Below are 7,156 nucleotides of genomic sequence, written 5' to 3'. Positions count from 1 at the left end.
TTCTGAAGATTGCAAACAAAAGTAAAAATAAATTGAAAACTAAAATATTTTTAATGATTGTTTTTTTTGTATTTTAATATATTTATATAATTTTCTTTTAAAAATTTTTTTCAAATTTTTGGGGGAATCGCGCACCCAAAGCGTACCTACCGCAGCAGGTCCTCGTATTCTAGCTGCTATTTTGGAAAAGTCAGGAAGGATCCGCGTATGGTGAGCGATGAGTGCGTGTTTTTTTCACTTCCGTCATATACGTACAATGTTACATGGTGTGTGCGCCCGCGCATTCGCAACACATGCGTATTACGGTGCGCAGTGGCAGGCCCCAAGTGACGTCATATACGTGTTGGGGCATGATGGGAGCGCGACTCCCGCGAAACTTTTTAAGTTATAAAATGATATGTACGGGTCTTTAATGTACATATTAGGGCAAAGGATTATCTAAGGTATTCATAAAAATAATATATTTCTACTTGTAATAAACATTATTTTTAAATATATTTTCGCGAACTCGCGTAGGGTGCACGCTTCGTGAGCGCACGGTGCGCGGATCCCATATGACCTCAACAAAAAAAATTTTGATTGGTTCATAACATTTCCCACTGTAACTATTGAAGGACCCCACCCATTTTAATTATTCTGTTTTGAGCAGTTGATGAGAGACATCTCTTCTTCTTCCAGAGCAGGTTTTGGAATTTTTTTGGTGTTTTTAAAAAATTGCATTGGAGAAAAGGCATCTGGTTCGCAAGCTCCTCATCATTCTTCAGATGAAGATATCTTGGAGGAAGATCCACCCAAGAAGAGGCCTGAATCAGTGGTATAGAACTGTTTCACCTTTCCTGCCGGAGAAAAAAAGGTCAAAGCAAGAAAAGTCACATGCTTGCTGTGTGACAGGGTCCTGTCGCGAGGCAGTGACAAGAAATACTCCTGTGGAACAGCGAGTATGTATAAACATCTGCGGACCATTCACCCGAAGAATCTGTCACAAGAAGAAATGAGGTGTGCAGCAAAAAATCCACCGCCAGGCATTGCTAGCACCTCCAGAGCGTCCACTTCAGCACCACCAGTAGACATTCGCCCAGAATTTGCTTTTCTGCAGCAGCACTGCACTAAGTGCAAAACCATCATCAGTTATGGTGAACAGTCAGTGGCCGCTATTGTGCAGCTCAACGGAAAAACCATTGCAATTTTTTTGTTTTGTTTTTGGAATGATGTTGAATTCCAAAAGCTAACTGTTTACTTAGTTCCTTTTTTTTGTTCAATTTTCAAAAAAACACCAAAATAAGTCCAAAATTGTTTAAAAAAAACCTACAAAAAAAATAGAAAACAAAAAACAGAATTTTTTTTTTTCAGAACTACCTTATCTGGATTCAAAAAAAGAACTATAATTGCATGGTAATGTCTGATGGTTTGGTTGAATGTATGTGTAGAGCATGATTGACTCAAAGAATGCATTATTACTATATGGTGAATTTATAGGGGCAGATCTATGAGGAAATGCTGCAGCGTGACACTGCAAGCCCTTTAGCTGCACTGCGCTGCAGCACTTCTGAAGCACAGGGATGTGACATATATACATGAATATGTCACAATTCTGTGCTCCCTCTGCATTAGCACACAAACTGCAGCCATGCAGTGACACAGGCACCCTTGCACCATGGTGCAAGGATATCTGTGTCATGGGGAGATTGTGCATGTGCAGGAAAGGACTACTTCCTGCACAAAAACAATCACTAAAGGCATTTTCCTCCTTCAATGTGTGCTGTGGAATGCAGCATGCATTGAAAGAGGAAAAACCAAGGAGAAATGAAAACATTTCTCCTTGTTGTGCCTCGCTACACCACCTCTAGGGTGGTGCACCATTCACATGTATCTACAGATTTACACTTTCTCGTAAATCTTGAGATGTGTTATTCCATGGGTGTTGTGTGGGAACAGATACAGCAACACCCATGGAATGCCCCTTCAAGGCAATGCTGCGTTAGAATGGGTCGTATTTTCAAGAAGAGGAAAAGCCACACAGGGTGGCTTTTCTTCTCCTTGTAAATATGGATGAGTCCCCAGCGCCATCACTACGTTACAAAAAGTGACGTACTGGTGGCACAGGGGGCTTGTAAATCTGCCCCTTAAGTGCTTCGGTATTGGCAGAGTGATACAAAAAGGACATAGTGCTGGATGAGTGATTGACGGACTGCATGAGACTGACAGGAGGTGTCCTAGGCTGCATGAGTACTACTTCAGTATGTAGTGGAGTGTACCAATATTATGTATCTGCTGAGAGGTTTGTAGGGATTGTGCACAGAATAGTGTATGTGTACTTGTGTTGGTGCCTAGGTCATTCTATAAGAACATCACTAGTACCTAGAATGATGACAGTGCTGCAAACAGAATGCTCAGTTAATTTATAAGTGCTTAGGTGTTGTCCCAATGCCTGAGTCATTCTGCAAGTGCATAGACAGTGACTGAGTTCCTAGAGTGCTAGTATTTGACAGCAGGATAAGTTTATTTGACAGCAGGATAAGTTTATAAGTGCTTATGTTTCATGAGAGTGATGAGATAAGGACATGCTTCTGTCAGGATGATTGTAGGAGTGGCCTTAGACTCACAGTGTGATTCCAGACAAGCATGACTATTACCTGAGCTTTTGCAGGACTGACTCAGTAGTCTGCAAGGAGTTAAGGGACCGCATACATTGTGCACATTTGACTTACCACTGCTTGTCTCAATGCCTGAGTCATTCTGCAAGTGCATAGACAGTGACTGGGTTCCTAGAGTGCTAGTAGTTGACAGCAGGATAAGGTTATTTGCGCTTATGTTTTAGCAGAGTGATTAGATAAGGACATGCTTCTGTCAGGATGATTGTAGGAGTGGACACAGACTCACAGTGTGATTCCAGACAAGCATGGCTATTACCTGGACCTTTGCAGAACTGACTCAGTAGTCTGCAAGGGTTTAAGGGGCTGCATACATTGTGCACATTTGAATGTAACACTGCTTGTCTCAATGCCTGATTAATTCTGCAAGTGCATAGACAGTGAATTGGTTCCCAGAGTGGTAGTAGTTGACAGTAGGATAAGTTTATAAGTGCTTATATTTTGGCAGAGTGATTAGATAAGGACATGCTTCTGTCAGGATGATTGTAGGAGTGGCTAGAGCTGCTTTAGAGCCGTAGAACAGCTTAGCAGAGCTGCTTTAGAGCCAGAGAACCAGGTCAGCAGAGCTGCTGTAAAGCCAGAGAAACCACGTCAGCAGAGCTACTTTAGAGCCAGAGAACCAGTTCAGCAGAGCCGTTGTAGAGCCAGAGAACCAGGTCAGCAGAGCTGCTCTAGAGCCAGAGACCCAGGTCAGCAGAGTTGCTCTAGAGGCCGAGAACCAGGTCAGCGGAGCTGCTTTAGAGGGAGAGAACCAGGTCAGCAGAACTGCTTTAGAACCAGAGAACCAGGTCAGCAGAGCTCTTTAGAGAGAGAATCAGGTCAGCAAAGCTGCTTTAGAGCCAGAGAACCAGGTCAGCAGAGCTGCTTTAGAGTCATAGAACCAGGTCAGTAGAGCTGCTTTAGAGCCAGAGAACCAGGTCAGCAGAGCTGCTCTAGAGCTAGAGAACCGGGTCAGCAGAGCTGCTTTAGAGCCAGAGAACCAGGTCAGCAGAGCTGTTGTAGAACCAGAGAACCAGATCAGCAGAGCTGCTCTATAGCCTAAGAACTAGGTCAGCAGAGCTGCCCCAGAGCCAGAGAACCAGGTCAACAGACCTGCTGAAAAGCCAGAGAAACCAGGTCAGCAGAGCTGCTTTAGAGGGAGAGAACAAGGTCAGCAGAACTGCTTTAGAACCAGAGAACCAGGTCAGCTGAACTGATTTAGAAGGAGAGAACCAGGTCAGCAGAGCTGCTTTAGAGCCAGAGACCCAGGTCAGCAGAGCTGCTTTAGAGCCAGAAAACCAGGTCAGCAGAGCTGCTCTATAGCCAGAGAACCAGGTCAGCAGAGCTGCTCCAGAGCCAGAGAACCAGGTCAACAGACCTGCTGTAGAGCCAGAGAAACCAGGTCAGCTGAGCTGCTTTAGAGGGAGAGAACCAGGTCAGCAGAGCTGCTTTAGAGCCAGCCAGAGAACCAGGTCAGCAGAGCTGCTTTAGAGCCAGAGAACCAGGTCAGCAGAGCTGCTCTAGCTGACACTGACTGACTGGCACTGAGTGACTGACTGACACTGATTGACTGACACTGATTGACTGACTGACTGACTGATACTGACTGACTACTCTCTACTACTCTCTCTCTACTACTTTCTACTACTCACTCTCTACTACTCTACTACTCACTCTCTACTACTCTCTACTATTCACTCTCTACTACTTTCTCTCTACTATTCACTCTACTACTCAATCACTACTACTACCCTCTACTACTCACTCTCTACTACTCACCCTCTAATACTTTACTACTCACTCTACTCCTCTATACCACTCTCTACTACTCTACTATCTCTCTACTACTCAGTCTCTATTACTCTCCACCATTCACTCTCTACTACTACTCACTCTCTACTACTACTACCCTCTACTACTCACTACTACGTAACTCTCTACTACTCACTCTCTACTACTTTACTACTCACTCTACTTCTCTCTACTACTGTCTACCACTCACTCTCCACTACTCTACTACTCACTCTAGTACTCTCTCTACTACTCGCTCTCTACTACTCACCCTCTCCTGCTCTCTCTACTACTCACTTTCTACTACTCACTGTCTACTACTCTCTCTACCACTCACTCTCTACTACTTAACTACTCACTCTCTACTACTCTCTCTATCACTCTCTCTCTAATACTCACTCTCCTACTCTCTACTACTCACTCAACTACACTCTCTCTACTACTCACTCTCTACTTCTCACTCTCTACTTCTCGCTCTACTACTCTCTAGTACTCACTCTCCACTACTCACTCTCTACTACTCACTCTACTACTCACTATCTACTACTCTACTACCCTCTCTACACTTACTCTCTACTACTCTTTACTACTCACTCTTTACTACACACTCTACTACTTGCTCTCTACTACTGTCTCTACTAATCACTCTCTACTGCTCTCTACTACTCACTCTACTACTCCACTACTGTCTACTACTCACTCTCTACTACTTAGACTCTCTACAACTCGCACACACTACTTGCTCTTTACTACTCTCTCTCTACTACTCACTATCTACTATTCTCTACTACTTTCTCTCTACTACTCATGCTCTACTACACTCTACTTCTTTCTCTGCTACTCCCTCTCTACTACTCACTTTGTACTACCCTCTACTACTCACTCTCTACTACTCACGCTCTACTCCTCTCTCTACTACTCACTCTCTACAACTCACCCTCTGCTACTCTCTCTACTACTCACTCTATTCTCTATTACTCACTCTACCTCTCGCTTTACTACTCTCTACCTCTCTACCTCTACACCTCTACACCTCTAGCCTCCCTCTACCTCTCTCTACACACACACATAAGCCCTTATATATGCATTTATATATATGCATATATATATATATATATATATATATATATATATATATATATATATATACATACATACATATATATATAATCAACAATAAAGAAGTGTTCCCTCCGATTTCCCCGTGGCAGCCTCTGATTCTTCCAATGCGGAGGGGTGTGTTTGGACATTTAAATTGCGCGTTTCCAGATAACGCGCTGCAGAGACTCTGTTCCACCAAGAGGCTCTGGGTTCATCTGGTTCCGGTTTTGACAGTTTTCTTTGAGCAAGGGATTGCTACAGCCTGGAGTCCGCCTCTGAACACGGATGAAACTTTGGGCGGCTGCACTTGCACACCGTGACTTCACGGAGGGCAGACAACAGCACTGGCTTCTCTGTCCCTGCCTGCTTGTCATCGGCTATTAGGAGGCTGGAACGTTCGGGGTCCGGAGGGAGCTTTCTGAAGAACTATTCTCTGGCTATTGACTGTTCCTCGCAACACTCTGCCACATAATGCGCATTTCCACTGGGAGACACCGACAGCAGCACTTACCTGATTAGTGCATTGTGGGGCTTGCAGTTCCTACGAACAGCAGGCTGTGTGACTTCACTCCACTTGAAGGTGTGGCGCCCCGTAACCAATGGGACAGTGGCAGGTAACATTTAAGCGAGCAGCACAGTCGCCAGAACATTCATGACGGCATCTGAGGAAGGCCTATGCCAGGCCGAAATGCATTATGCCTTAAATCAACAATAAAGAAGTGTTCCCTCCGATTTCCCCGTGGCAGCCTCTGATTCTTCCAATGCGGAGGGGTGTGTTTGAACACATATATAAACATATATATATATAATCTGCATACATATATATAAATACAAATATAAATGCATGCATACATATATGCATACATATGCATGTTATGTACATGAAAGTTTGAAAAACTCTAAGAAAAGCAAAGCTAAAAAGCCACCTAATTACAAACAGAATTGCTTTAAATTAAATGAAGGCAAGACCTATTGCATTTTCAATGCTTGTTTACTTTGGTTCCATCAAGAGGGCATTCAGATGTGTCACACATTTGCCATAAATTCTGAATGTTAGAACTCTGGTTGCTCTTTAGATCACTGTAGTAAGTCTGCTGCTGGTATTTAAAGTGCATCTTTCAGTCTGCATGTTAGAATGTTTTAATGAAATAGAAGAGAATTTGAGAAGTTAAAATGTGCCCTCATTTTTCTTTCTGCAGCACTAATAATAACTTCTATGGCAAAATGAAGCCCCTCATTTTGTTCCTTTGCAAAAAAATTTTTACGTGTTACCACTTTATTCCAATCAAGATGGCTTCAGGTGTGCCATACTTTTGTCATAAGTAAGACTGTTAGCTCTCTAGTTGTTCTTTAGAACACTCTGGGACATTCTGTCATTGGGCTATACTTGGGCTACATCTGGGTGATATTTGTGCTACATTTGAGTTTTTTTGTCTCCGGTGGCCATCTTGGGAGACTTATTTGTTATGAAGTTTCCTAATTTCCTCCATTACTACAGTCTCCTCAGTAGGAAATACTTTCAGTTTTTTACTTTGGTTCCATCAAGAAGGCCTTCAGATGTGTCATACATTTGCCATAAATCCTGAATGTTAGCACTGTAGTTGCTCATTAGATCACTGTAGTAAAGCTACCGC

The sequence above is a fragment of the Lissotriton helveticus genome, chromosome 3_1 (assembly GCF_964261635.1).
Source record: "Lissotriton helveticus chromosome 3_1, aLisHel1.1, whole genome shotgun sequence".
In the NCBI taxonomy this organism is placed as follows: domain Eukaryota; kingdom Metazoa; phylum Chordata; class Amphibia; order Caudata; family Salamandridae; genus Lissotriton; species Lissotriton helveticus.
The sequence above is the reverse complement of the archived record's forward strand: the minus strand, read 5'-3'. Positions refer to the sequence as shown.